This window comes from Anomalospiza imberbis, chromosome 5 (assembly GCF_031753505.1).
Source record: "Anomalospiza imberbis isolate Cuckoo-Finch-1a 21T00152 chromosome 5, ASM3175350v1, whole genome shotgun sequence".
NCBI lineage: Eukaryota > Metazoa > Chordata > Aves > Passeriformes > Viduidae > Anomalospiza > Anomalospiza imberbis.
Genome location: NC_089685.1, coordinates 1,124,928 through 1,151,754, shown reverse-complemented (window position 1 = coordinate 1,151,754; position 26,827 = coordinate 1,124,928). Strand labels below are relative to the sequence as shown.

The following is a 26,827-nucleotide window of genomic DNA, read 5'->3' as shown; positions in this document are numbered from 1 at the left end:
CCCGCGGCCTCGCCCCGGAGCCGGGGGTCGGATCTGCCCTCCCCCCGTCACCAGGGGAGGCCTAACCCCCCCCCCCCCATTCTGCCGTATTTTTGGGGGTTTTTCCCCCCCCTCTGTGGCTTGACACCCCGGGGGTGTCCCTGCAGACTCCCCTTGTTGATGCCCCCCCAGTCTGGGTGCCCCGCACCCCCCCTTGCCTGCCCCGGGGAGGGCGAGGAAGGGGAGAGCAGTTCCAGCAGCCACAGCCCAAAGAAAGGCTTTTGTGGGGTTTATTATTATTATTTATTTCCCCGTTTCACCCCGCTGCCCGTGAAGCTTCTGGTGCTGGCTTAGGGGTTTAATTTTTGGGGGAGGACGGGGGGGGTCCCTCGGGGTCTGGCTCAGCAGACCCAGGGGTGGGTGAAGGGCATCAGGGCCCGAGCCCGTCTCCCAAGAGGTTTATGTAACCCTCCAGGTTCGGTTAGGCTTTATTACTTTTTATTTTCCCCTTCTTCCTACATAGATCTGTTTATATTTTTCCTCCTTGTTTTTATTCCTGGCCCTTTACGGGGCGGTGAATCCCTTTTTCTGTCTGTCTGGAGAGTGGGTGGCGCTGAAAAATACCATTGGGAATTCGGTTCTGGGATTGTTTTATTAATAGTTTTTGTTTACAAGGTGGCGGTGTGAGCGTGGAAAGGGTGGCAATGACAAGAGTGGATGAAATGTTTCTCGGCTCTGCCTCTTGAACGTGCCCGACCTCCCTCAGCAGGGCTCGGGGCTGGTGGCTCTGCCCTGCTGCTCTCGAGGGGTCGAGAAACGGGTCTGATTTAGTTCCCAGAGGGAGATAAACAAACTTATCTGGATTTGGTGGTGTTTTTTTGGAAGCGGGGAGGGGGGGGCAGAGGGAGGAGCGGCAGCAGCGCTCCTGTTTGTGGCTTATCGAAGGAAACTTGTCTGACGTTCGCGCAGCGCCTTTCTCCCCACAGAGCTGCTCTCGGTGTATTTTTCGCCCTGTTTTTAAGCAAATAGGAAACGAGTCCTGATGGTGCTCGAATCCGAGCTATTTTTATCCGGGGGTTTAAAGTTACACACATGTCAGACTCCGCCAATTGCGATCGATGCTTAATCGCACCGGGAGGAGGGTCGGGAATTCCAGCTGTTTTAGTGAGGGGGGAAAACCTTTCTTAGGGATACCCTGCAATGAGCTCTGGGCCAGAGCGGGGCCGAGGCCCAGCCTCAGCGGCTGCTGCTCTGTTTCCCTTTCCCCTCCCCCTCTCTTTTCCTTTTTTCCCCCCTCTTTTTGTTCGGTTCCTTGCCGGCTTCTCCAGGATCGCAGCATTTTGGAGGACAAAGAGCAGGTTTTCCCTGCGAAGTGGCTTTGCTGCTGTGTGTTTCTAGGAGCTGGGTAGGTAGAAAGCCCCGAATATCTGGGATTCCTCTTGGTGCTGGGCGGTTTCTGCTCTGCTCTTTCTGCCCCCTGACAAAAGGATCCCTAATGGCTTTTCCAAAAGCAAAGCTGCTGTCGGCTCTGCTTTCCTTGTTTTCCAAGGGGTGAGGGTTAGAGCAGTCGGTCTCCTGCGGACAACAAACTTAGGAAGTTGGATGTGTCAGATGACTCCTCACCACTCCTCCCTCTCTCTCTCTCTCCCTCCCTCCCTCCCTCCCCAGCCTTTTTTGTTTGTCTGCCTGCCTTGCCCGGGGTGAGCAGCTCACTAGGCCCCGGCTCCCCAGACGCTTCCCTGGGGAATCTCCCCCTCTGGAAGCTGGTCTGAAATCAGGGTCTCCTTTGAGACACGGCACCGAGGAGGGTCTCGGTGGTGGCCAGAGAAGGGACTCGTGTGAAGGAATGTGCTTGAGGGCATCTCCTCCTGGGGCTTTCAGGGTTTTGTTGCTGTGGAGGGTTTTTGTTTGGGGTTTTTTAACCCCCCCCCCTTTTTTTTTTGCTGCCATTTTCATTACAGTTTTCCTTTTCATCCCCTTTCCACGTCTCCAACTGAGAATAATAGTATGGATTTATGGCCTGCCAAGGGCTACCTTTCCCAGTAGGGAGGGGGCACCGAGCAGGGTGAATAACACTCCTGCCTTCTCCTGCTCTGACAGGTTTAGGAGCTGAGCAAGGTCTTTTTATGATTCCTATTTTCAATCCTACCACGTCCGTGTCCTTTTGTGGATGCCTCTTTGTGAGGAGGGAAGGGGAGACGCGGCTGTTCTCCGTGGGGCTGCAGGAAGGGCAGAGCTCTGCGGGAATGTGTGCAACCGATGTTTAATAATCTCATGGACCAGGATGTGCTCGAGCTCCCCGTCACTCATTGTCTCCCTCCAGACCGGGTTTGTGCTGCTGAGGCTGGGAAAAGAGAGCCAGAATCGCTCCTCCCCCTTCTGGGGGGCTCCAGCCAAAGTTTCCCGGGTAACCTGTGACCCTTCAGAGCAGGGGTTTTGCGGGAAGGCTCCGTGCTCCCCAAAACACCTCCGGACCCGCTCGCCAGTGGCCTGGAAGCATAGGGTTATCCCACTGGGAAGCCCCCGGGCTCCAGGCCAGGCTCTCCAGGTAGCTCCCACCCTGGGGATGGCAGAACGGGGGCTCCCCTTGGTGGTTCCCCCCAGTTTTGGGGCGAGTGCCAGCCTCGGAGCCCGTGTTTGCAGGGAAAAGGCCTCGAGCTCTCGCAACTCCGCGGATTGGCTGCTCTGTTACTACCCGGAAACCGGGCCCGGGGCGGAGCGAGGCTGCAGCTGATGGGGTGCCCCTGCCAGGGTGTTTACACCCATGGGGGGACCCACCCCGGCACCCCCACCGCCCCCCCCCAAACCCCAGGGCCGTTTCCCGTTCCAACCCCGGGGTTTATTGTTCCGCGGCCGCTCCGCTCGCAGCTTCCCCTTGGCCGGGAGTTTATTTAGTGCTGATTTATTTTCCTCCTTTTGTGGAGAAAGGCTGCTGGACGGCTTGTAGTCCCCGAGCTCTATTTTTAAGCGTCAGAGCTGGAAAAGGGAAGTGTCACCCTGTTTTGTGCCTGAAAGGAATTATAAATAGTGGCCAGCTTTGTGTGAATCTCCCTGTGCTGCCCGGTTTGCAGAGCCGGGGGTTCGGGAGCGTAATTCACGGAGCGTTGCACTCCCTGCTAATTTTAGGCTCGTCCTGAGTCAAGGAGAATAAAGGTACAAAGCTCCTTAGTTTACCTGCAGAGCGTTTTGTAATCTCAGAACTCCCCCACCCGTGTTTGCTCCGTGGAGGCAAAGGGTAGGACAGAGTTTACATTTGGGATAAATTCCTTTTTCTGGTCATTATGGGCTTGCACCGCACTTCTCATCCCACTTGAACACCTTCCAAGAGCAGCGTTGAGCAATCGCGGGGTCACGTGGATTGTTCTCTTTGGCCTGTCCCCAGGGAAGAGCGTGTGCACTGGAATGTCTTGTTTTGGTAGGGTTTGGTGGGGCTCCGTTGTTTTGTTGGGGTTTGTTTTTTTTTTTTTTTTTTTTCCCCTTTTCTTTTTCTTTGTTTTCTGTTAAAGGACGGATATTTCTGGAAACTTTGAATGTAGATTTTCAAATGTCACGCTACGCTTCTTTCTGCTCCACTTCTGGGGCTCTGTTTTAATGAGGTCTCCAGGGATGAGGGGAATCGTGTGGTGATGCTTCAAAATGCACAGAGACTTGGCAGCAGCCCCTTCCCAGAACTGGGAGAGCCCCCCTTTTTCCCAGAAAGGCTGTCACAGGTGATGGTTTATAAATCAAATCAGGTAAACGTGGCTTGGGGGGTGGTGCCTGTCTCTAGGAGAATTCGAAATCCATAAATCTCTGCCCAAACCAAACCAACTGGAGGAAAAGAAATAATCTTTGTTGCCTAAATAACAACTTCCCAGGGTATCATCTTGCCGCTTTTATAGCGGAATTTGGAGTCTTTGCTGGTGGCTGGATAGTTTTTTTTTCCCCCAAAAAATTGGCTGGATCTGGAAGTTAACTCTCCCTTTGTTGCCTTGTCAGTTGGATTGGGGAGGATTTGGGAGCTGGGGCTCCTCGAGGAGGCCTGAAAGCCAAGTGCACCTGTTTAATCATGGAATTGCCACAATCACGGAGTTCAAACCGGGAAATATGGATTTGGTTAGGGCTGCTTGGAGCAGAGTGCCTGTTGGAGCCTGACATCCCAGCCCTGCTTAAAATAATAAAAAATAGGGGTAATTTGAAGTATTTCCCCATCTCATTCCCTAGACTCGGAGCGGAGTTTTTGGAATACTGAGTAGTCTGGCAGGATGATGCTTCCCAGATTCCCAGTTCTGAAGCGGCATTAGAGCACTAAATGCTGATTAAACAAATTCTAGAGGCCTTTTCTTTGTCGTAACAGTTTAAAAGCCCCAAAAGTGAGCACAGGATTTCAGGAAAACAAACATAGCCTGTAAAATGGTCTCCTTGCTCTCCCCTGCACTGGGTCTGGGAGGTTGTGCCAGCTGCTTTTCCTGGCTTTCCTAGGGAAGCTGGGCTTGCATTTGTAGTAGGGGATTGTTCTGAAGTGCCACCACGACTATTTTACAATCCTGGTGAGCTTTTGGAAACCTCTCCTGGAGTGACTCCCACGTGCTCGGCATTTCTCGGCAGCAGGAGCTGATAATGGGAGCTGAGCTCCCACTCCTGCAGACCCCGTCAGCTCCCAATATTTTGGGTGAAGCAGGAGGTGCCCCTCCATGAGGCCCTGCATTGTTTCATTTGCCGGGGGAAAATTACATTTTATATCTTCACAGGAGTGTTCTGTCCTGGTTCTGCTCATCGTCATGCACTGGCATTAAAGGGTGATTGGTTTGGTTTTTTTTTAATGATTTGGGGGTTTTAAAATTAATTTCTCCTTCAAACTCACCCTTAATTCCTGTCCTCCCCTGTTCCTGGAGGAGCAGACCGTCTGGAAGCTGAGGGAGTAAATCCTGGAGTGCCTCCTTGGGAGCTCACACCTGGATCACTGCAGGAGAGCATTCCTTGGAGGCTCCAGGTTTGCTGCCTCCATGGGAATGCCAGCACAGGAGGGAGGTACCTGAGCATGGAGGGGATTCCCAAAGGGACAATTCCCTGCCCAGGCTGTTACATCTTGGGCAGGATCCCTGCCCTGTGTCCTGGGGGAAGCAAAAGCAAAGGAGTGCTTGAACTGAAAGTTTTGATGGATTTTTTTGTTTCTCTTTGTTTCCTTGGATTTTTTCTTCCTCAACTGAACATCCTGATAGACGTTTTCACTCTTTGTTTCCTTGAGTTTTATTCCTAAACCCGAAGTCTTGATAGACTTTTTCCCCCTCTTTGTTTTCTTCTTTTTTCCCCCTAAATTTCAAATCTTGATAAAATTTCCCCCTCTTTGTTTTCTTCTTTTTTCCCCTAAATTTCAAATCTTGATAGACTTTCCCCCTCTTTGTTTCCTTGGGTTTTATTCCTAAACTGCAAGTCCTGATAGACTTTTCCCCTCTTTGTTTCCTTGGGTTTTTTTCCTAGATTGAAAGTCTTGATAGACTGTGTCGCTCTTTGTTTTCTTCTTTTTCCCCCCTAAATTTCAAGTCTTGATAGAATTTCCCCCTCTTTGTTTTCTTCTTTCCCCCCCCCCTAAATTTCAAGTCTTGATAGACTTTGTCACTCTTTGTTTTCTTCTTTTTTCCCCCCTAAATTTCAAATCCTGATAGACTTTTTCCCTCTTTGTTTCCTTGGGTTTTATTCCTAGATTGAAAGCCTTGATAGACTTTTCCCCTGTTGATTTTCCTGGGATTCTTTCCCCCTCCCTTCAAGGCAGAGCAGCAGGAATGGGGCTGTTGGGAAGGGAGGGTGCCTCTGGAAGCACCCAGAGCTGGGTGCAGTGTCACCAAATGTTCTCAGCACCTGTTGGTGCTCGGTGCCCTTCTGAAACCGTGATTTAATCGGAGCCATCCCCGGGATCAACACATAGCAGGTTGTTGGGAAGGAAGGAGAGAGCCCACAGTTAAAGTGACAGGCTCCCATATGGAGCACATTCCCAGCCAAATTCCTCCTGCTTTCACTGTCTGCTTAAGTCAGAGGTGATCCCACGCTGAGGCAGAAGTGCCTGAATTTTCCTGCTGTCCTGGACTTTATTCCGGCAGCAAAAATGCTGAATAACATTTTTTTTTAAATACGAAATGTGAATTATAGATGTGGGTGTGTGTATCAGAGCTCCGCGCTTCATTGTGTGCCTTACTGTGTGCATTCAGCTTCCCTCCTTTCACTCCCTCCATTTCCCTGTGGATTTTGTCCCTGTATTTCTGGAATAATGAACATAGAGCCCCGCTCTTTGTTTTTCCTCACCAAAATAGAGCTCGCGTGACTGAAGGATCATCCGACCTTGTCATCTCTGCTTTCCACTGGGTCATGCAGCCCGTGTGGATTCCAGCAGGAGCCTCTGGATGAGCTGTTGGATGGGATGGATCCCCCAGCACAGCCCAGGGGAATGGACCGAGTTGGTTTTGGTGCTGGCAGAGCCGTGCGGGTCTCGCTTTTCTTTTCCCTGCTTCTTTTATTCCTTCTTTTCACCTCTTCGGGATGCTCAGAGCTGTTTGTGCCTTGTGCAGATACCCCTGGAGTGCTGGTTATTGGGGAGGAGTGCAAGGCTTCACTCTCCCATCGCCAAAGCAGTCTCTTCCCAGGATTTCCATCTGCCGTCCCCTCTCATCCCATCACCTTTATGACCCCTCACCGCCAGCTGCTGCCTCCTCATCTTCACTCTCCATCTTTTCCCAGCTCCTCAGCCTCCCTAAAGATCTGTCTGAGGTTGAGGGTGGATTTAATCTCTTGGAAAACAGTGATTTTGCTGCTTCTTGTGTATCCAGTAATGATAGGGTTGGTTCTGGATTCAGGACTTGGCCACTATTTTATTTTGCAGCTTCCAAGAGCCATCCTCTAATCTTAAATCACTTCACTGATTCCCTGGAGCAAATTGCTGCAGCCTTCCAGGAGAAGCCAAATCACTCCCAAATCACTTGGCATGAGGTGTTGCAGATCAGTGGAGGGGTGGATCATTTGTAAACTGAGCTGGTGGTCTGTCGACTTTAATCCCTTTGAACTGGGAATTACAGAGCAGGGCTGGACATCCTGCATGATCCACATCCAGGAGGTGAAGGAGACTCCCAAATATTTGTGACTCAGCGTGAGGAAGGGTAGAGCCATTTTGGATTGTTTTTGCTGAGGGTCAGATGCTGCTTTCCAGAAATTGCTGCATTTCCCTGTGTGTGCTTTCCTTGGAATCACTACAAGAAAACAGCATAAAAGATGTGTTTTTTAGGGATTGTGCACATAGAACGTCTGGGTGGATATTTCTGAAAGGTTTTGCAGTCTCTGGCTTTAATTGTTTGGGGGTTTTTGGTGTTATTTCCTTCAAAATGAATGGTTTGAATTTGTTAATGTTTTCTTTGGGAAAAGTCTACATTTATGGCAGTTGCTGCCTTTTAGAGGAGCTTCACCCTGGAGGCTTTGTGTCATTCCCTGTGGATGGTTGAGGTTAAAAGCTGACGATTGATTATTAAATAAATTTTGCATTATTTGCCGAATTCCAGGGGGCTTTTACCTGGCTTTGAGCAGTGGCAGGGGGGGCTTGGGGTGGAAATGAGAGCTGTGCAGATCCTTGCTGCCTTCTCAGTGTCACAGCTGTGTCACAGCACAGTTTCTGGGCACTGGGGTGGGGATCTTTTCTAAAGTCTAGTTTGGGACAGGCTGTGGGAAGGAGAGGGGTGAGGTGCTGCCCTGCATAATGAAGGAATGGGATTGAGGGAGGAGGAGCCCAGGCTCCCTGCTCCCAGCCCTGGAGCCGGGAATGGCATGGAAAGGTGAGCTTGAGGATGTTTGCACCAGGGACGGACACTGGCTGGCTGTAAAATTTTGATAAAACAGATTTTAGGGTAGGATCAGCTCTTTACACAGCTTACCAAGCGTAACCCCTGAAAAAGTAAAAACCAGTGTGTGATACTGAGCCTGAGTGTCCCAGATTAACCTCCACCGTGGTAGATTAATGGATGCAAAGTTGAAAAGATTGATAAATTATTAACTTAACCACGCTGGCAATTTTTTTTTTTTTTTTCTTGTGGGCTGTGGTGCTTTGTTTTGTCTCGGTGCTGGCAGGTCCAGGCCTGCTCTGAGGCTGTGTCCGAGGAGACACCCGATTTCTGCAGCAGGAAAGCTGCATGAGAACACAACCCTGGCTTGTCTGAGCAGAGATTGAGAGTGATTTTGCTCTTAAAGGAGTTTCTAAATCAAAATGCTGTTTTGAAACTGGGCTCCGAAGTTCTTGGATCACCAGCGTGGCCACAGTTGAAGAGTTAAGACTCCTTTAGTTTTATGAAATGAAGCTGCTCCTTTAAGCCTTGCTTAGTGGAGTGTGAGTGGTGTGAAGCCAGATCTCTTTTTAGGTTGAAAAGGGCCAGGTTTAGCTTTCAAATGCACTAGGGGAGTTGTTGGCTTTTTAAAACATAATATTGGGAGATCTGCGCTGAGAGGAGCCTGGAGGAGCAGAACGTGGAATCACAGGGTGTTTGGGTGGGAAGGACCTTCAAGATCATCCAGTTCCCACCCAAACCATGGGCAGGGACACCTTCCACTATCCTTGGACACTTGCAGGGCTGGGAACCCCACGCTTGCCTGGACAGCAAGAACGTGACATGGAATTGGTGAGAGATGAAGCCCAAAAGTTGCCTTTGGTTCCTGGCTGTTCCCAAACTGATTTGTTCAGGGAAAACCCTTTTCTAATCGATCCTTTGTTTAAATTCTCCTTTTATTTCCCTGGTTTTTCTTCCTTTTTGGGAATGGGGAGAGGTTTCTCCCTGCTGCTAAATCGGGTGAAAGCTGCTCCATCAGAGGAAGCCACCGCTTTGTCACCCTCTCCTTTCTGCTGAAGGCAACTGAAACTGATCTTTTCTTCTGTCTGATGCCATTAATTCAGACTCACTGACCTTCCCCCTCAGACCTCCAAAGCCAGGAGGGCTGGACCCGGTCTCACATGGCAGCCAGGCAGGTTTTAAACCTCACAATGTCCCGCCTGCTTTGGCGCTGAGCTCATGTTCTGCGGCCCCGACGTGCCCGTACCCATGGCTCAGCAGCACTGGGATCCTTTCCCAAGGCACCCACGTCCCCCTTGGCTGTGCTGCTGAGTTTTAGGAACTCCCTAAACACAAAGTCAGCTTTGGAAACCAGCAGGGGCTTTGTTTGGATAAGAAGACAGTCAGGGGCTGGTTTTTGCTAGTTTTGGGAATGGCCATGCTTGGGAATCCTCAATTCAAAGTTAACAGGGCTGAAATAAAGGAACAGACCTTCCAGGAGTGCAGCAGTTGTCCTGGGAATGTCAGATCTCTGCAAGGGCTTTGTTTGGATAAGAAGACAGTCAGGGGCTGATTTTTGCTAGTTTTGGGAATGGCCATGCTTGGGAATCCTCAATTCAAAGTTAACAGGGCTGAAATAAAGGAACAGTCCTTCCAGGAGTGCAGCAGTTGTCCTGGGAATGTCAGATCTCTGAGGTGACTCAGCGTGGTTACACTGATTTATTCCTTGCTGCTCCTGAAGGCACCTCCTACTTTTTGTTTCCCACTGTTTATTTTTTTTACTTTTGAGGCTGTGTCAGTGTTGAATTGAGGGAAGCAGTAGAAATAAGGAAGCTGAGTGATCAGTGCTTTGTTTAACATCGTTGGTAACTTAATACTCCTGGCTCAGGGGAAGAATCCGTGCCTGGATATTGGAGAAAGCTCAGATCCCAACAGGAGAATGTGCTTTGAGAAGGGGGGACACAGGGCTGGGTTGAAAAGTTGGGATGTCAGAAATCAGATCCCGGTAAGTCAGAGCCAGAGCCTGTGTTCCTTGAAAGGGAAGGTATGTGAGGAGGTGTTAACTCACCCTGCTCCCACTGGAGCTGCTCCACGCTTTTTCCAACTCCTGTGCCTCCTGGAAAGCTCCGGGGTCTTGGATTTAAACAGATTTTGTCATGCTCACAACTGCTGAGAAAGCTGCAGGTTACTCAGAATCCACTGGTTTTATTACTTCATTGTTTCTGCCGTGTTTTGTTTGGTGTTGCCATGAAAAGATCATTTTAAATGCTTGCCTGGTTTGGAGCAAAAATTCCCCAGAAAATCACCACCTTCTGCAAACTGGGCAGGAGGCAAAACCAGCGTGTTCTACGCGTGGAGAAAACCCAAAGACCCGTGACAGGGGTGGCAAGTGCCTCAAACCCCCAGTTTGGCAGGACTGAAGAAATATTCCCCCATGGTTTGAGCAAATTCACTGTTCAGCTGTGCACCCTGCTTGAGTCACTGGGCGCTGCTTGAAGTAAAATCGAGATTTGAGCCTTGCCGGGTGAAACAAAAGATCCCCTAAAAGAGAGCTGATGAGCAATAATGTGCCCCTAGAGGATCCCTTTCATCCCTGGGAGGGCCTCATTTTGCATTTCAGGGTTTGCCACAACTTTGCTTTTGCTCTGAAATCAGGAAATTTGCTGACCCAGTGCAAAGCCCTGTGTTTAATCCAGGTGCTAAACTAAATTTTAAACTTTAGGGAATGGCTTGTGGAGGAGAGGGGTGTGTTTGGCTCTTCTGGTGTGTCCCAGAGGGTCAGATCCTCCTGTTGGGATTTCCAGCTGCTCTCCCTCAGCTGCATCACAACAATCCCTGCAGCTCCTCAGGTGTGGTCCCAAACTGCCAGAGCTTTTAAAATGTCAGTTCTCTGGAAAAAAAAATCAGAAATTTTCCTCACTTCAGTAGCATTTCTTGGAAAAGACTGAGGGGTAAGCAAAGATTGGCCTGTTCCACCTGTTTAAATGTAGCAAGAAATGGGTTTGTGGGGTTTGTGCAGGGATTCTCTTGTGGCAGAGTGCCTTGAGAGAGCCCTGGTGCTGCTGGTGCCTCTTCTCAGCGTGGCTTTGGGGCTTTTTTTTCCGTTATTTTTTTTTCCTGGAGTTGGATAAGTGGGAACTGTGTGTGAGAAGAGTTTCTGTTATAACACAGCAAACTTTAACACACCAGACCTGGTCTAGGGAAGGTGTGGGAATCAGATGATCTTTAAGATCCTTTCCACCCCAAAACTCCATATTAACTGGCTGCTTTGAGTCTGAACCATCATCTCTGTCTTGTTAGAGGCAAATTTTAGTCCTGTGCTGATAAATGTTGAATTTGCTGTAGGTTGCTTCTTTTTGGAATTCATCTTTTTGCAGGGGCTTCCTGCTTAGTGGGGCTGGCACATAACAGGATTCTCCAGGCTCAGGAGATGCATTAATGGGTTTTTTTTTAAAGAGTTTTGGAGGTTTTTTCAGCCCAGTAGCCACTGAGTCCTTTAAATTGTCCTCTGTGGCTCTTGGTGGCTTCCAGAGTCACAGATTTCTCTGGTGCCACCTGAAGGTCAGTGTCATTAAGGCATTTCAGGATATTCTGTGTGTGAGTTTCTCTTGCCAGTTTTCTCCAGACTTGGAAGCACCAGAGTTGAAACCTGGGGTAGGTGAACTCGATTATCCTCTGCAGGTTTTGTTTTATTTCCAGGGGCAGCTGGGAATCCGCTGCTGAGCATCCCAGGAAAACCTGGATGGGGCTGTGATGCTGAAGGCTTTGATATTCTTTTACAAGGTGCTTCAAACAGCAAAGAAACCCTGAAAGGGGAACTTTCCCCTAATTCTTTCAGGATATAGGACGGATCAGAAGCAGGAGCCACTTGGCTCTGGCAGATCCCTTGGGTGCAGGTGTGAAATAATGCCCACATTTCCCATTTTGGGTCTCCTGAAGTCACCCAGGAGGCAGCAGGACTTTGCCACGTGCACATCCCTCTCTCAGGAAGTGGCTGGAGCTGCCACAGGCGTCACAGAAACCCACATCAGCTGGTTTTTAGGTCATTACCAGACTGGGCTAAATTTAGCCTGTGAGCCAGAAGAGGGAGGTTTTGGATCCAAATTCCTGCCCCATCCCTTTTTCTGGGCTGTGCCCTCCAGCCAGCCCTGCCTCTCCTGAAATCCCTGGGGTTTTTTTAATCCCACTGGGCAGGGACAACGCTGAGCTTGGCTTGGGAAGTTCCTGAAGGAGGAAGTGGAGGTGGAATTGAAGGGAAGAGTAACGGGACATGGAGCTTCTGTATGGATCAGGGGTTTGAGTCCCATACAGGGCTGCCAGGGTGGCCAGGAGGAGAATCCTGGCCCATTTTTGTGTATGGATCAGCTCCATATCCTAAAAAACTGCGGCTTGCTGAGCTCTGGTTGCTGCTGGAAATTTGTGTAGGTTTAGGGTGGGAGCAGCTCGGGATAAAGGGAGAAAACCACTTTTCTCATTACCCTTTAAATTTATCTCAAGGAAGGAATGCTCCCAGTTTTTTTTGTTTTTTTTTTTTTTTTCCCCAAGCCCCACATCTCTGCTAAAATTGTCAAGTGGCAGAGATGAGTAAAGGGGAGGAAAATAAGTCACTGTGGCAGCTCAAGGGAAAATTGCTGGGAGCAGTGTGCTGGTTCTGTAATTCCAAGCTGTCTTTATTTGAACTTCCTTGATTGTTGCGGCATCCTGGTTCTTTGCAGCAGCACGCTGGTTAATTGGGATTTTTTTTTATTTGTGGATTAGTAATACTGTCCTCCAAAATGGCTTCAAGTGTGTCAAGGCTGCTTAATTCTGGTTTATTAAAGAAGGCTGTGATAAATGTGTGTCTTTGAAAGGCTGCCTGGCTCTGCCGGAGGTCACCTGGAATTCAGAGCATCTGGCAGAGGTCGGCTCCAGGCTTTTTGTTCTGTGCTGGGGAAAACTCGGGGGGGGTTTTATCAGCTCCTCTCTGGAGGAGGAGACACTTCAAACTTGGTGACAAAATCCCACTTTTCAGGCAGCTGCACCTGCTAACGACTAAACTGTTAATTAGTTTTTAGTGCAGTTGCAGTGGTGCTCCTTTGTCTCTTCTATAATGGTGATTCAAAGAGAGGATGTCAAGGAATCTTCTGTTTCAGCTGAATTTAACTAATTATGAGAGAGCTCTGCCTTCACTCCAAACACAGCCTAAAAGCTGGGAATTGCAGTGTCCTGACAACACCGTTTATCCTGACAGTGTGGGGTGTATTCCAGGCCTGAACCCAAAGCTCAGCTTCAACTTTAAACTGACTGCTGGTATTTTTTTCTTTTTGATCCACATAACAAACCCCAGGTATTGTTATTCCTGTGGGAAACCTCCAGGTGAGTTTTTCTTCCTGCAGCTCTGCAAAATGCGAGGACATAAATTTAGGGATGGCTGATTTGTAAAACTCCCCATGGCTCTGCCTTTCACACGAGTTTAGGGAGTTGAGAGGGGAGTGGGCTAATTCAGCCTGAGCAGATGTGCTAGAGCAAGATCTGGATTGGGAGCAGGAGTGTGGATGAGCTGCTCCTGATCCCAGCAGACGCAGACTCACCCCTGTGTCCTGCTTTCCCTCTCCAAGTGGGTTTGGTGCTTCTGCGTAGGGAACTTAACTTCCAGAGCTTCCAGCAGTGAGAGCACCTTCCAGACTCTCCCAGGGAAACATCCCAGTCTTTCTACAGCCCTCCCACTCCACATATTGGAGGTTGTTTTGGAGGAATCCTGGCCACAGTGAGCAGGACTTTGTGTTCTGTGTTCCTGTGCTTCACCAGCACCCTCTGCTCTGCTGCTGCTGTTAGAAAAAAAATTCCCTTTTTCCTTTCCTCTGGTTGTGCTGGTGTCACCTGTGCCAAAGTGGCTTTGATGAACACTTCCAGTGCTTTAAGGGTGCTTATAGAAGGAGGGAGAGGGATTTGGAAGGGCCTGGAGGGACAGGATGAGGGGGAGAGCTGAAAGAGCAGAGTTTTAGATCAGATATGGAGAGGGAATTCCTGGCTGGGTAGGTGGGGAGGCCCTGGGCTGGGATTCCCAGAGCAGCTGTGGCTGCCCCTGGATCCCTGGCAGTGCCCAAGGCCAGGCTGGATGGAGCAGCCTGGGATGGTGGAAGGTGTCCCTGCCATGGCAGGGTGTGGATGTGGGTGGTCTTTAAGATCCCTTCCCACCCAAACCATTCCACAATTTTAATCCCTGCCTTCCTGCCATCAGAGGTTTCCCATAGTCAGAGAAATCCCCAGTGCTTGAGAACAGCCTGGACCTCTTCCTTCTCCTTCTGGTGCAGCTGCTGAGCCAAGGAGGATCTCCAAATCCTGCAAACCATAAAAAAAAAATACTTAAAAATAGGTGTTTTCCATGCCTGCCTTCAGCATGGCAGCGATGCTGGGATTTGGGCACCCTGCACTCCTGGCTCTGGTGTTGCCCCAGCTCTGCCTGGCCGTGGGTTTGTTGGTGCTGGCGAGCTCAGACGTTCCCAAACGCACACAAAGCTCCCGAGGCTTTGCTGGCTCCCTCCTTGGCCGCAGCCTTTCCGCTGCGCACGGAAGCTCCTGTGGGGATCATTGTTCCTTCCAGCCTGGCTCTCTCATGTCTTCCTCCGGAACACAATGTATCTTTAGACCTTCAACTTGCAGGAAAATCCTCTGCGATGAATCCCTTGGGAAAGGCCAAAACCCCCTCGGAAGCTCAAGACTGAAAATGGCTTTTTTTGCGGGTGAGTGTCGTTCTTGGTGCAAAGGCTGGTGGTGGGAGCTGGATCAGGAGGGATGCTGGGATTAAGGAAGCACGAGCCTGATCTCCTGAACTTCCTAGGCTGATAAATGAACTTGTTGCAGGTGGTTTGGTGATTAACTGCCCCCCTGTCAGTCTTTTTCATTTACATTCTAAGCAGAGTGGCCCAGGCTGGGTTGAACTTGGAGCAGCCTGGAGTAGTGGAAGGTGTCCCTGCAGGTGGAACTGGATGGTTTGAAGGTCCATTCCAACCCAAACCAGCCTGTGATTCCACTTTTCCGGAGTTCATGGCTTGATGGGAACTACTTGTGCTGACCTAACCTTGGAAGTTGTGTAATTTTCTCGGGACTGATCCATACAGTGCAATCCCACCTGACTTGGCAGAAAGCTGAGTGATAAACTCACATTTATTAATGAACTCTTCAAATAGAAATAGCCACATGCACTGGACAACAGTGAGGGACAAACCCACTTGTGCAGCCTGGCTGTTCCCAGGCAGCCCTGGGATGTTGGGTGTGTTTATGGGATGCACTGGGGAAGCCACAGTGCCCCATTGCCCTCATTCCATTGGAAGGATGAAGAGGATAATTGATTTAATAGCTGTGACAGTGGCACGTTGGATTGCTGGAGGAATTTCTGTACAAAACCCTGGCATGCAGGAAGCTCCTGCACCTTTTCCTGTTGCAACCCTGGGCTGCAGTTTCCCGGTGTGTGAATTTGTGGTGGTTTTATGTGGCAGGTGACCTGGAAAAAAGGAAAATTTTATGAACTTCAGCTGTGTGTAACCAGGGTGCTTGTTTCTAAATCACTTGGGGTTTTTCTGCTTTGGTGTGAGAGAAAAAAAGGGAAATTGTGGTGGTTGTAACTTCACCAGGTCTGTGATTCAGGTTTGGAATTTGTGCTAAAAACCCAAGGAGATTGTGTGTAAATCCTGCCTGAGCCGCTCCTTTAAAACACTTTGAACAAAGCCAAGGAGGGGGGAAGCAAATCTGATCCCTCTGGAAGTTCTGGCAGGGAGAGAAGGGAACAAATCCCATCCTCTGGGGTTTGGGAGGGATCTGTAAAAGTCACAGCACCCTCAGGTCCTCGACCCCAGACTATTTCCATGTGGGATTGGAAGGAGCTCTGCAAAACAGCCCCACTGTGGAGATACACCAAGGAAAATGGAATTTAGAGGTGCTTGGGGAGCAGGAAAGGAAAAATCCCACAGGATTCTGTTCCTGGCAGGCCATGGAGAGCTGTTGTAAACATTACCCCAAATCAAAGGAGCAGGATCCTGACCAGCACTACAAATGTTTCAAGTGAGCCTTTTCAGGGTGTGTGCCTCAGCACTTAGGGAAGAATTTTGGGTGCAAGCCCCTTCCACAGGCTTGATGTTCATCCTGATTTTCCACTGCTTGTGAGCTGCGATGTGCCTTCTCTGCTGCACCTGAGAATCAGAAGAGCAGAATTTCACTTGTTCTTTAAAGAAGTGTATTTTTAAAAGTGTTTTGAAAGGAACAAAAATCCCCAGGTGCCTCAGGAATGATCCACCCTGAAAAAAGCCACCTGGTGGATTCCTTCAGATTGGGTGGTGGGAAATCTGCACTGAAGGCAAAGCAAGATTTTCCTCTGTGTTACTTTAGCTTAAAGGAATTGCACTAATCTCGAGCTTAATTTCCACATTCAGTTGGCTTTTATTTCCTCCACCTATGCTGGAGAAATCCCAGTGGGTCTGGAGATTTGTTTTAAAGCTCTTTTCTTTGAGGATTGGCAGGTAAGAACCAGGAAGGCTCAGAACTGCTGGAGCTTCTGGCTCAAGTAGCAAAGAATTCTGGAACAAACAACTGGGGAATGGCCTAAAAGTGGAGAGGATAAGTTTAGCTTAAATCTTAGGAAGAAATTCTTCCCTGTGAGGGTGGTGAAACCTTGGCACAGGTCGGCTGTGGCTGCCCCACGATCCCTGGAATTATTTAAGACCAGGCTGGACACTGTGGCTGGAGCAGCTGGGACAATGGAAGGTGTCCCTGCCATGGCAGGGGTGGCACTGGATGCTTTTGAGATCCCTTCCCACCCAAATTTTATGATTCTATGAGATAGCGGTTGTTATTTCTTCTTCAGGGGACAAATCACCCCCAAAATATCTTTGGGAGACCTACTTGCTGTTGTGGTTGGAGCAGAAGACACCTGGTGAGAGGCAGTTCCTGCTGCGAGTTTGGATTTGAAGCACAAAAGCCAATTATTGAGGAATTGTTGAAGCAGCTTTGTGAGCACAGAGCTGCCTCATTTTCACAGGCACTGTCCATTTCTGTGGGCTCTGAGTCTGGTTTAGAGTTCAAGCCCAGCTTGCCCAGGCTGGAATTTCAAGCAGTTGGTGCTGTCTCATGGGTTAAAAACCTTCTGCAAGTGGGATCAGGAAATGCATCCCTGAGTATTTCTGATGGGCTTGGAAGGAACTCTGCAAAACAGCCCCACACTGGAGAGAACTCAGTTTTCCTTGGTGTTGGAGAGGCTTGGGGAGCAGGACAGCAAAAATCCCACTGGATTCTGCTCCAGGCAGGCCATGGAGAGATCCTCTTGGGATCCTGAGCGGGACTTAGGAAGTGTTTCCTCCCCCTTGAGATGTTTCAGCAGTTCAAGGGTCAGTTTGCTCGTGGGAAGGCTCTCCCAGGCCTGATTTTCTTGGAGCATCGCAGCGTGGAGTGTTTCTTAAAGCAGTTCTCAGTTCCACGCTTCCTTAAGTCAGTGTTAGGCTGGAGTTTGAGCCGAGGATCAGCATCTTCTCCCTCAGTCTCTCTGGTCCGTTCAGCATCTTTTGCAGGCAAGGAAAGGTCCTGGCAATGGGCAGCAGAGAGGATGTGGAATCTGCCTCCAGGACTGGACCTGCTCCATGCCAAAGCTAAATTTAAGCTTCATTTATTTTAAGCTTAAAATATTTCCTTTGACACTTTCTCCCTCCTGCCACGAAACTCTTTTATCTTGTTTAAAATCAAGACCTTGACATAATTCTAGATTTTTTTTTCCTGACTAAGCCCTTGCCAAAGCTCAGCTCTTGGCCTCCTCTGCCTCTGCTTTGAGTGCAACGATCTCATCCCAAGGGTTTTCCAGCAGGAGGAGATGGATGTTTGTCCCTTTGGGGCTTCATGTCAGCATTGCTGAGGTGCTTTGAGGCAGTTTCTGTATGACTGTGGAGGTTTCTGCAAATGAAAAAAGCATTTCACTCAAATCTACAAAAACCTAACCCAAACTCCCCTTGAGGGGGAAAGGCCAAATCTTAAAATACTTTTTCTTCCCCCTGAAGACTAAATTGGAGAAATATTTGAATATGTCAAAGCAATCTGCTTTTAACAGACCTGCTGCATTCTTGGAAATCACGTGATGAGGCCCAAAATACCCTCAAATCTTGGGCTTGGTGTCAGGTCTAGCACGGGTTTGGGGGCACGCTCAGTCCTGTGGTTTCACAACCATGGTTTCTCTTTCACAAGAGTCTCAGCACTCCCTGAATCCTCCCAAAGAGGAAATGAACCGTGTCCAGCACACCTGGAAAAAAGCAAAGGTTGTTTTTTCTCCTTCTGATATTTCTCTGAAAACACACTTGAAATTTCTGGCTGGTTTGAGAAGTTGATGATTTGTGCACCAACCACTCAGTTCCACCAGTGTGTCCCATCTCCATGGAAACCAACTTCTCTGGCTGGGAGCTCGGAGTGATGCAAACATGAAATGTGGTCCTTCAGCTCGGGGACAGATGTGTGGCCACCTGAACTGCCCCAGGTCCACCCTCAGTGCTCCTGGATCCAGCTCTGGCTCCCCCTGAGCTGAGACTCAGGGTGGGGAGCTCTTCTGGTTCCCGATTATTTCCGGCTCTCATGGAATTCTCCCGGGAAGCTCTCGGGTCAGAGTGGAATCCTGGGGATGGTTTTGCCTCTCCAGTTATCCCAGAGAAGTCCTCCCTGCAGTTCCCTCCCTGTAGGATCCATTTAAGGAGTTTGCTCTTTGACAGTTGCTTCTAATTAGGTGTTAATTGCCCCTCTTGGATCCCTGTTTGGCTTTTCCTGAGATTTAAGGAAATCTTGTGCTTGTGGAGGTGGCTCTGTCACTGTGGTCACACACGGGGACATCCCTTCAGCTTTATTGATCCCAACTTCATTCCAGCTTCCTTCCATCAAATCCAATCCCCTTTAAAATTCTTGTGCCAGCTTCTTCTCACCTCGCCTAATGCATCTCCCTGCCAGGATCGTGGAGCTCTTGTTTAAAGGGATTGTGATCTGTTTATGGGATGGAGGGAGGAAATTCCTGGTGCCACCACTGCAGTTCGGTACTGGCCCATCCCGTGCGAGCTGAGCACAGTTCTAGACAAGTCTGTTCCAGTCTGTTTTCTCTAATTAAAGAAAAAAAAACCCCAACCAACCAAAAAAAAAAAAAAAAAAACAAACCAAAAAAGCAACAGCAACAACAAAAAAAGCCAGGATCATGGAGTCATTTTAGTTGGAAAAGTCCTCTGAGCTCATAAAGTCCAGTCATTCCCAGCACTGGAATGCCACCCATGTCCCCAAGTGCCACATGCACAGGGCTTTGAAATCCCTCCAGGGATGGGGACTCCACCCCTGCCCTGGGCATTTCCAGTGCCTGACCACCTTTTCCATGGAGAAATGTTCCTAAAATCCCCCCTGAGGCTCCCCTGGCCCAGCCTGAGGCCGTTCCCTCTCCTCCTGTCCCTGTTCCCTGGGAGCAGAGCCCAGCCCCCCTGGCTGTCCCCTTGTGGGAAATGGATTTGTGAAGAATTTGTAAAATCTGTGAGAAAGTTTTTATAGTTTGGTATATTTGTATATAAATATTGAGATAAGGTGTGTTGATTTAGGAAGGTTATAGAATAGAGATGATATTGTTGAGAGAAAGATTGAATTAGAAAGAAGTTGTAAAATAGGGTTTTGTAAAAAGATGAGGTAGTGTAGAGAATTAGAATGTGTTTTACTATTTATTGAGACTGATAATAGAATAAAATCTTGTAAATCACCTCTCAATTACCCCATCTCTCTAAAAACTAAGAAAACCAACATCCCCTCCTCCTCCAACAAGTCAGGGACTTGTGCAGAGCCACAAGGTCCCCCTGAGCCTCCTTTGCTCCAGGCTGAGCCCCTTCCCAGCTCCCTCAGCTGCTCCAGACCCTTCCCCAGCTCCTGTCTCTTCCATGGACAAAAGATCCAATATGTGCCTGCTTTCTTTTTTTTCCCAAGTTGAAACTTTTTTAGGGAGCAGCAGAGGGTTGGGGAGGGCAATAAGTGGATTTATTTCTCTAGGAGAAGGGCAGTGCTGCTCCATCCAGCATGGAATGGGGTGCACCTTTTTCCCTGTGGTGGTTCTGGGGAAGGAAAGCCAGGTTTGGAGGCTGGAGTGGAGGAAAATGCTGACTTGGTTTGTGCTGGCTTCAGAGCAGCCAACTCGGCTGCAAAGTGTCTCCAGGGAAAAGCTGACTTTTCCTTCTACCTTTTCTTTATTACTCCAGTTTCTTGGCACAAAGCTGGCTGGAAATCAGCCAGATGTAAATCACCAGGAGCTCCAAAGCAAGCAGGGCAGGCTGGAGGCTTTGCTGGAACAGCATTTCCTTCTCCTCAAATCCCTGTTTTCATCCAGAAGGTGCCTTTTGCTTCCCAGGAAAGTTGGGTGGGGTCAGTGGTGACCAGGGAGTTTGTCTGGGGGAAATCTGCCATCCTTATGTGAAATTGGGAGGGATGCCTATAGAATAATTGAAGAATTCTTTTTTTGTGTGTGTGATTTCTTCCCTCAGGCAGGTAAAACCTGGTGGAGAAGTGGCCAGGAAGGGTTTTTTTTTTTTTTCAAAGCAAAGCTGCATTTCCAACAAGGAAACTCTTGTGTGCAGTAAAATGGAAACTCAGCAGGCAGGCACAGGTTGCTGCTCAGCTATTAATTCACAATTCCTGTCCTTCCAGGGCATTTCTGGCAGCAGACAGGGCTGGTGTTGTCTTACAAGGAGTGAAACCCCCTCTGTGCTGAGGTGTCCCTGCTTCACTTGTCACAGGGATCAGGAGAGCCAAGGGAGAGGTGTTTGTCCTCTGAGCTTTCCAGGAGTGCATTGCTGTCCTTTTTCTGTGTTCTGTAGGATTAAAATCGGGTTTGTGGCTTTCAGAGCTGTGGGATTCCTGGAAAAGGCCAGTTCAGACTCATGGAATCCCAGAATGGTGTGGATTGGGAGGGACCTTAAAGGTCATGGGCAGGGACACCTCCCACTGTCCCAGGCTGCTCCAGCCCCAGGGTCCAGCCTGGCCTTGGACATTCCAGGGATCCAGGGGCAGCCCCAGCTGCTCTGGCAATTCCAGCCCAGCCAGGAATTCCCAATTCCCAAGATCCCATCCATCCCTGCCCTCTGGCAGTGGGAGCCATTCCCTGTGTCCTGTTCCTGCAGGCCTTGTCCCCAGTCCCTCTGCAGCTCTCCTGGAGCCCCTTCAGGCCCTGGAATGTGCTGGAAGCTCTCCCTGGAGCCTTCTCCTCTCCAGGGGAGCACCCCCAGCTCTCCCAGGCTGGCTCCGGGGCAGAGGGGAGCCCTTGGAGCATCTCCCTGGTCTCCTCTGGTTCAGCTCCAGGTTCTTCTGCTGGTGACTCCAGAGCTGGATCCAGCTCTGCAGCTGGGATCTCATCAGGGCAGAGTAGAGGGACAATCCAGAGGAAGGAAAGTTGGGATTTGCCCCAGGAATGTGAGGGTGAAACCCCAGCGGTGTCACCCCAGGAGCTGTTCAACAGAGCATGCTTGGCAAATAACAAACCCGGGCTTGGTGCTAGAAAACCCCTTTGCTTAAAGGGGGAAAATCTGAGGGTGCCCTGTGGCAACGAGAATTCCTGGCTTGAGGGAAACCCGTGCATTTTAATATGGGAATAATTTTAGCCTGGAGTTCTCAAGAAGTTTGCGACAAATCAGGTGCTGAAAATCCACCTCTTGCTGCTCCAAGAAACCAGAGCCTTTTTGTGTCCTCTATAACCTTTTTGACTTCTAAAAATCCTTTTTTTTCCTGGTGCCCTGCAGGGCTGGAGAAGGGAAGTTAAATGTGAATAACGGGCAGGGAGTTGGGGAAAATAGGGATAAAGGGAAAACAGGGATAAATATTCCTTAAAGCATCAAAGCCCCGGTGCTGGCTGTGGTTTTACGTGTGCCACGTGGGCACCTGGGGATGTTGTATCAGGTGAAGGAGGGACTTTGGAGGAGGCAAAGCAGCTTCCAGAGGCTTGGAGGCAGGGAGGGACTGAGCTGAACTTGCCCTTTGCTGCCCACACACTGGGAACTCTAAATCCTGGAGCTCATCTGCCTTTGTAAGAAAATAAACATGAATAACCGTCAGCTGCACTACTGGAGGTAATTGATGTTGCAAAACTGCTGCTTGCAAAGGCTTCAGAAGAATTCACACCTCTGACACCTCGAATTTCCATAGAGCAGGTGGTGTAGAGCTCTTCACAATGGAAAAAAATCAGCTGGCTCAGTGTTAAATCTCATGTTTAAATCACCTTTTATCACAAAATAAGGTGACTTATTTGCTCAAAGGCAGGTTCTCTGCTTAGGTGGCAAAGCTGGATGATTTCTTTTTTATTTTGTAAATATATTCAGGTGTGCTGTTTAGTTTTCCTTCAAATCCAGGATGATTTCTCTGGTAATTCACCTGCAGACAAGTCTCTAAATAAGAGAGGACATGACAGACATCCTTAAAAAATTCTTAATTCCTCATCATGACCCTCAACCCATCTCTCACTTCAGTTGTAACCCCCAGATAAACCCACAACTTTATTTTTCCACAGGACATTCCATCTCTCTGCTCCTTTTAGCTCAGAGCTGCTTGTGGCCACTTGAGTTGCTTGCTGAATATTTTTAGCTGGAAAACTCATTTTCCCAAGCTTGTAACTAATGTTAATTTTAAAGAAACTTAATGAAGGGATTTTTTTTTTTTTGAGTGAAATGTTTGCCAGGAAAAAGCCACTCAACCCTGTGAACAGACAGACCATCTGTAGGCCATGATGTTCAGCTGGGATTTGGGGAGATCTGGGTGTGAAGTCAGATCCTAACAAATTTTGATTTTATTGCTGCAGGGGAAATGCAGCCCTGCAGTGGTGGGTGGCCCTGCATGAGGATGAGGAAATGGGAATTTGACCCTGGAACAGGCAAATCCACAGTGGCCACTTTTCCCTGACTGCTGGACAGGTCCTGACACTCCAGATTTGAAAGGTTTTGTGGGAATTTTGTCCTGATGTAGAAAACCCAAAATGCTTTAAATTGCTTTTTATTCTGAGGAAACAATTTCAGATTCAGTTTCCTCAATGAGTTCAGCCCTGAAAGCAGAGCCTTGATCCCTACAGGGAGCTGGGGTGTTCTTGTCACCCTGTCCCAGGGAGCTGGGCTGTTCCTGTCCCAGGGAGCTGGGGTGTTCCTGTCACCCTGTCCCAGGGAGCTGGGCTGTTCCTGTCACCCTGTCACAGGGAGCTGGGGTGTTCCTGTCACACTGTCCCAGGGAGCTGGGCTGTTCCTGTCACCCTGTCCAAGGGAGCTGGGGTGTTCCTGTCACCCTGTCCAAGGGAGCTGGGCTGTTCCTGTCACCCTGTCCCAGGGAGCTGGGCTGTTCCTGTCACCCTGTCAGTCCCAGGGAGCTGGGGTGTTCCTGTCACCCTGTCCCAGGGAGCTGGGCTGTTCCTGTCACCCTGTCCCAGGGAGCTGGGCTGTTCCTGTCCCAGGGAGCTGGGGTGTTCCTGTCACCCTGTCAGTCACAGGGACAGGGCTGTTCCTGTCCCAGGGAGCTGGGCTGTTCCTGTCCCAGGGAGCTGAGCTGTTCCTGTCCCAGGGAGCTGGGCTGTTCCTGTCCCAGGGAGCTGGGCTGTTCCTGTCACCCTGTCCCAGGGAGCTGGGCTGTTCCTGACACCCTGTCCCAGGGAGCTGGGGTGTTCCTGTCACCCTGTCCCAGGGAGCTGGGCTGTTCCTGTCACCCTGTCACAGGGAGCTGGGCTGTTCCTGTCACCCTGTCACAGGGAGCTGGGGTGTTCCTGTCCCAGGGAGCTGGGGTGTTCCTGTCACCCTGTCCCAGGGAGCTGGGCTGTTCCTGTCACCCTGTCCCAGGGAGCTGGGCTGTTCCTGTCACCCTGTCCCAGGGAGCTGGGCTGTTCCTGTCCCAGGGAGCTGCGCTGTTCCTGTCCCAGGGGGCTGGGCTGTTCCTGTCCCAGGGAGCTGGGCTGTTCCTGTTGTGCACATCCACAGCTCCATCCTCCTTTGAGCTCCTGGGGCGTTTCAGGCACTGGAAGGGAAGCCTGAAAAATTCCCCTGGCTCTTTCCTAGCAGCCCTCCCAAGCTGATATTTGAAAAGAAGCTTCCATAGCATTAGCTCAATATTCCCACTGTTTACTGGTGTTAAAATTCTCTTCGTAGTCCTGGGAGTAAGATAATTTATCTTCAGGTCCTCAGGACTCTCTTCTCATTTCCGTGGCTTTTGAATTTAGAGAGCTGACTCAAATCCGGATTTTTCTCTTTTTCCTTGACTTTTCCACTGGGTTTTTTTGGCACCAGGTCCAGTTGGCATCCTGAGGTGATGAGGAGATAAAAGCAGCAAGGCCAAAAGTCTTGGGAGGGATTTGGGTGATGGTTTTTAAACATTTTAGGGTGTGGGATGTGTTACAGGATGGGTTTGTAGCTGTGAGCTTGGCTCTGTGTCCTGCTGTGGGGACAAGGGCTCCTTCCAGGGTGAACCCCTGGAGTCAGGAATGTGTAAAGTCTTTATCCAATAATTGCTTGGATTTTTGTAAATTTAACTGATGAAAAGTGCACTGGAGGGAGAATGTGGGTGCAGAGAGATTGGCCTGGACAGGATGGATTAAAAGGTCCAAAAAATAGTCTTCCCAAATGGTATTCCCAAAAAAAATGCTGGATGTGTGGGTGAATTCCTGGGGGCTTTCTGCAGGGATATACATCAGTATCCAGTGAAAGGAGTGGCTGGGAATTCTGGATACAAATGTAGCGATCCCAGGAAGAAGGTGTGGAGATCACCTTAATTGTGGGAATCTTGCTCCAAGCCATTGTTGCTCCTTTCCTGGGGTTTCCTGAAGCTGTGCTCACTTTCTGAAGATGTGGAGTGTTTCTCATTCCTGGGAGTTCCTTGGAATTGCTGCAGGATCCATCACCAGAACCTGGATGCAGGAGAGGGCATCCCACGTGCCCTCGGCACAGCTGGGTTCCTTCAGGATTGTGGGTCTCCAGACAGGGCCTGGATTGCTCCTGGATCTGAGCCTGCTGATTAATTCCTGGCATGTTTGGGACAGAATTCATTTGGGATTTGGTTGTAAGACTTCTGCCTTATGGAAAAAATTCAGCGTGAGCTGAGAGAGCAGTTGGGTCAGAGCCTGGATTCACTCCCAGATACATCACCAGGAATGATGGTGGAGCTTTCTCTGGGAATGTGGTCTGGACACTGCTCCAAAGGTGTTCAGTCCCTTCTGCTGCTCCGCTGTTCTGCTGGGACGGTTTATGGGATGGAGAAGCCTGGAGATCTGCCTCAGATTCCTGGATTTCCCAGAGTCCCAACTTCTGCAATAACTGTTTCCTTTCCTGAAGAGTTTCTGCAGATGGAAAAAGCTTGCAGGGAGGAAAGGTTCTCTGTACCAGCTCCATGCAGTTCTCCCAGGAGTGCTCTCAGCTCTTTTGTTGGTGGGATTCCAAGATTTCACTTCCTGGGCATCTTTTCCTTGGTGGAGAAGGGAGAGGGCAGATGGTACACCCAGCTGTGTTAGTAACTGAAATTCACCTTATGTCAAGGAAGGAGGGCTTTCCCAGCTTCATTTCTGCTGATGCACTTCTAGAGATTTCCCCTGTGTTGATGCAAGAGCTTTGTTGCTGAAATCCAATTTATTTTCAGTCTGTCCTCAGTTACAGAGTCAGGGAATGGTTTGGGTGGGAAGGGACCTTAAAGATTCCAACCCAAACCATGGCAGGGACACCTCCCACCGTCCCAGGCTGCTCCAAGCCCCACTGTCCAGCCTGGCCTTGGACATTCCAGGGATCCAGGGGCAGCCTCAGCTGCTCTGGGAATTTGTGGCAGGGTCTCACGCCCCTCACGGGGAAGATTTTCTGATATCGTGTCGATAAACAATGTGGTTGTTCCCAAACCTTTCATCTCAGTATTTCTCCCTTTCATGAACCTAATTCACTCACTGATTTTTTTGGTAAGGATTTTAGGTCTTTGCCACAACAAGGACAATATTCTTATGTGGCCCCCTGTGGCTCATGAATGTTTTTTGTATTTGGCAACACTAGGATCTAAGACTAGGAGTCTGAGCGTGGAAAACTCAGCTTTAATTTACAGTTGGCATTAACTCAGGGAGCTGAGGAGCATCCAGGCTGGAGCTGCTCAGGATCAGCCTGGGAGAGCTGGTTTTTATTAAGCAGGACTTGATTTAGTCCAAAGTAAAACTATTTGTGTTTAATCCGATCTGTGAAGCTTCCATGAGTGTGAAAATCCAGAAAATTAAGCATTTTCTGGGCCATCATTGCACACAGCAGGACCACGCAGGACTTTGGGAACCTGGAACAGTTATCCAGGGGTACATTTCCTAAGGAATTAGTACCCCAACAGGAAGTTTTAAAGGTTGAGTGCCACGAAAAGATCTGGTGACAAATGTCCCTCAGCCGCGGCACTTCTTGGGAGGCTCCTCACCACAAACCTGGAGCGATGCTGCCTTTCCCAGAGATTCCTGTTGGATTTCAGCAGGAAAATCACTTGCACTGAGGGCATTTCTGTTTCCATCTGCCCTTTGTGAGCTGCTCCTGGGTGACTGCAGTGAGCTCCTTGCTGTGGAATTTTAGGGCAGAGCAGCTCATGCTGAACCAAGAAAATTCCGGAGCCAAAACAAACGGCTGTAAACTTTTCCCTCTCCCCATGAGAACGAGGGGAAGGAGGTTGTTGTGTCCAAACCCTTTTGGAGCTGACACTTTGGGAAAAGTCTGTCCAGTCTGGGAGTTATTGTACTTAAGGGATTGCAGTAGATCCTGAGGGATGGGACTGGGATCTCCTCACAAAAACTGCTGGTGTGGAGTCGGCACTTTGGCATGCAGGAGCCTCACACAGCAGATTTCATAGGTTGGAATTTAAAATCGGGGCTCTGAGGTGGGAATTCTTTGTTCCTGGTGGTTTTTGGGAATTCCTGGTGGGTTGGGAATATTTCAGTGTGTGCCCAGGTATCATCAAGGTCCAAGGGGGGGTCTGTGGAATTCCTGCAATCCTGGGCAAACTTGGTGCCATGGAAGCAGGAAACCTTTTCCATCCAAGGGGGGAAAAAAGGGGAATCTGCCTTTAGTTCCCTGTAGCTGGAACATTCC

The 26,827-nt window shown here is 49.4% G+C and overlaps 1 protein-coding gene across 1 annotated transcript in view; it reads left to right on the top strand.

Moving 5' to 3' along the window:
* Positions 1-26,827, top strand: part of UBE2H (ubiquitin conjugating enzyme E2 H) — a 44,193-nt gene that overhangs the window by 400 nt on the left and 16,966 nt on the right. The gene's annotated exons all lie outside the window — the stretch shown is intronic.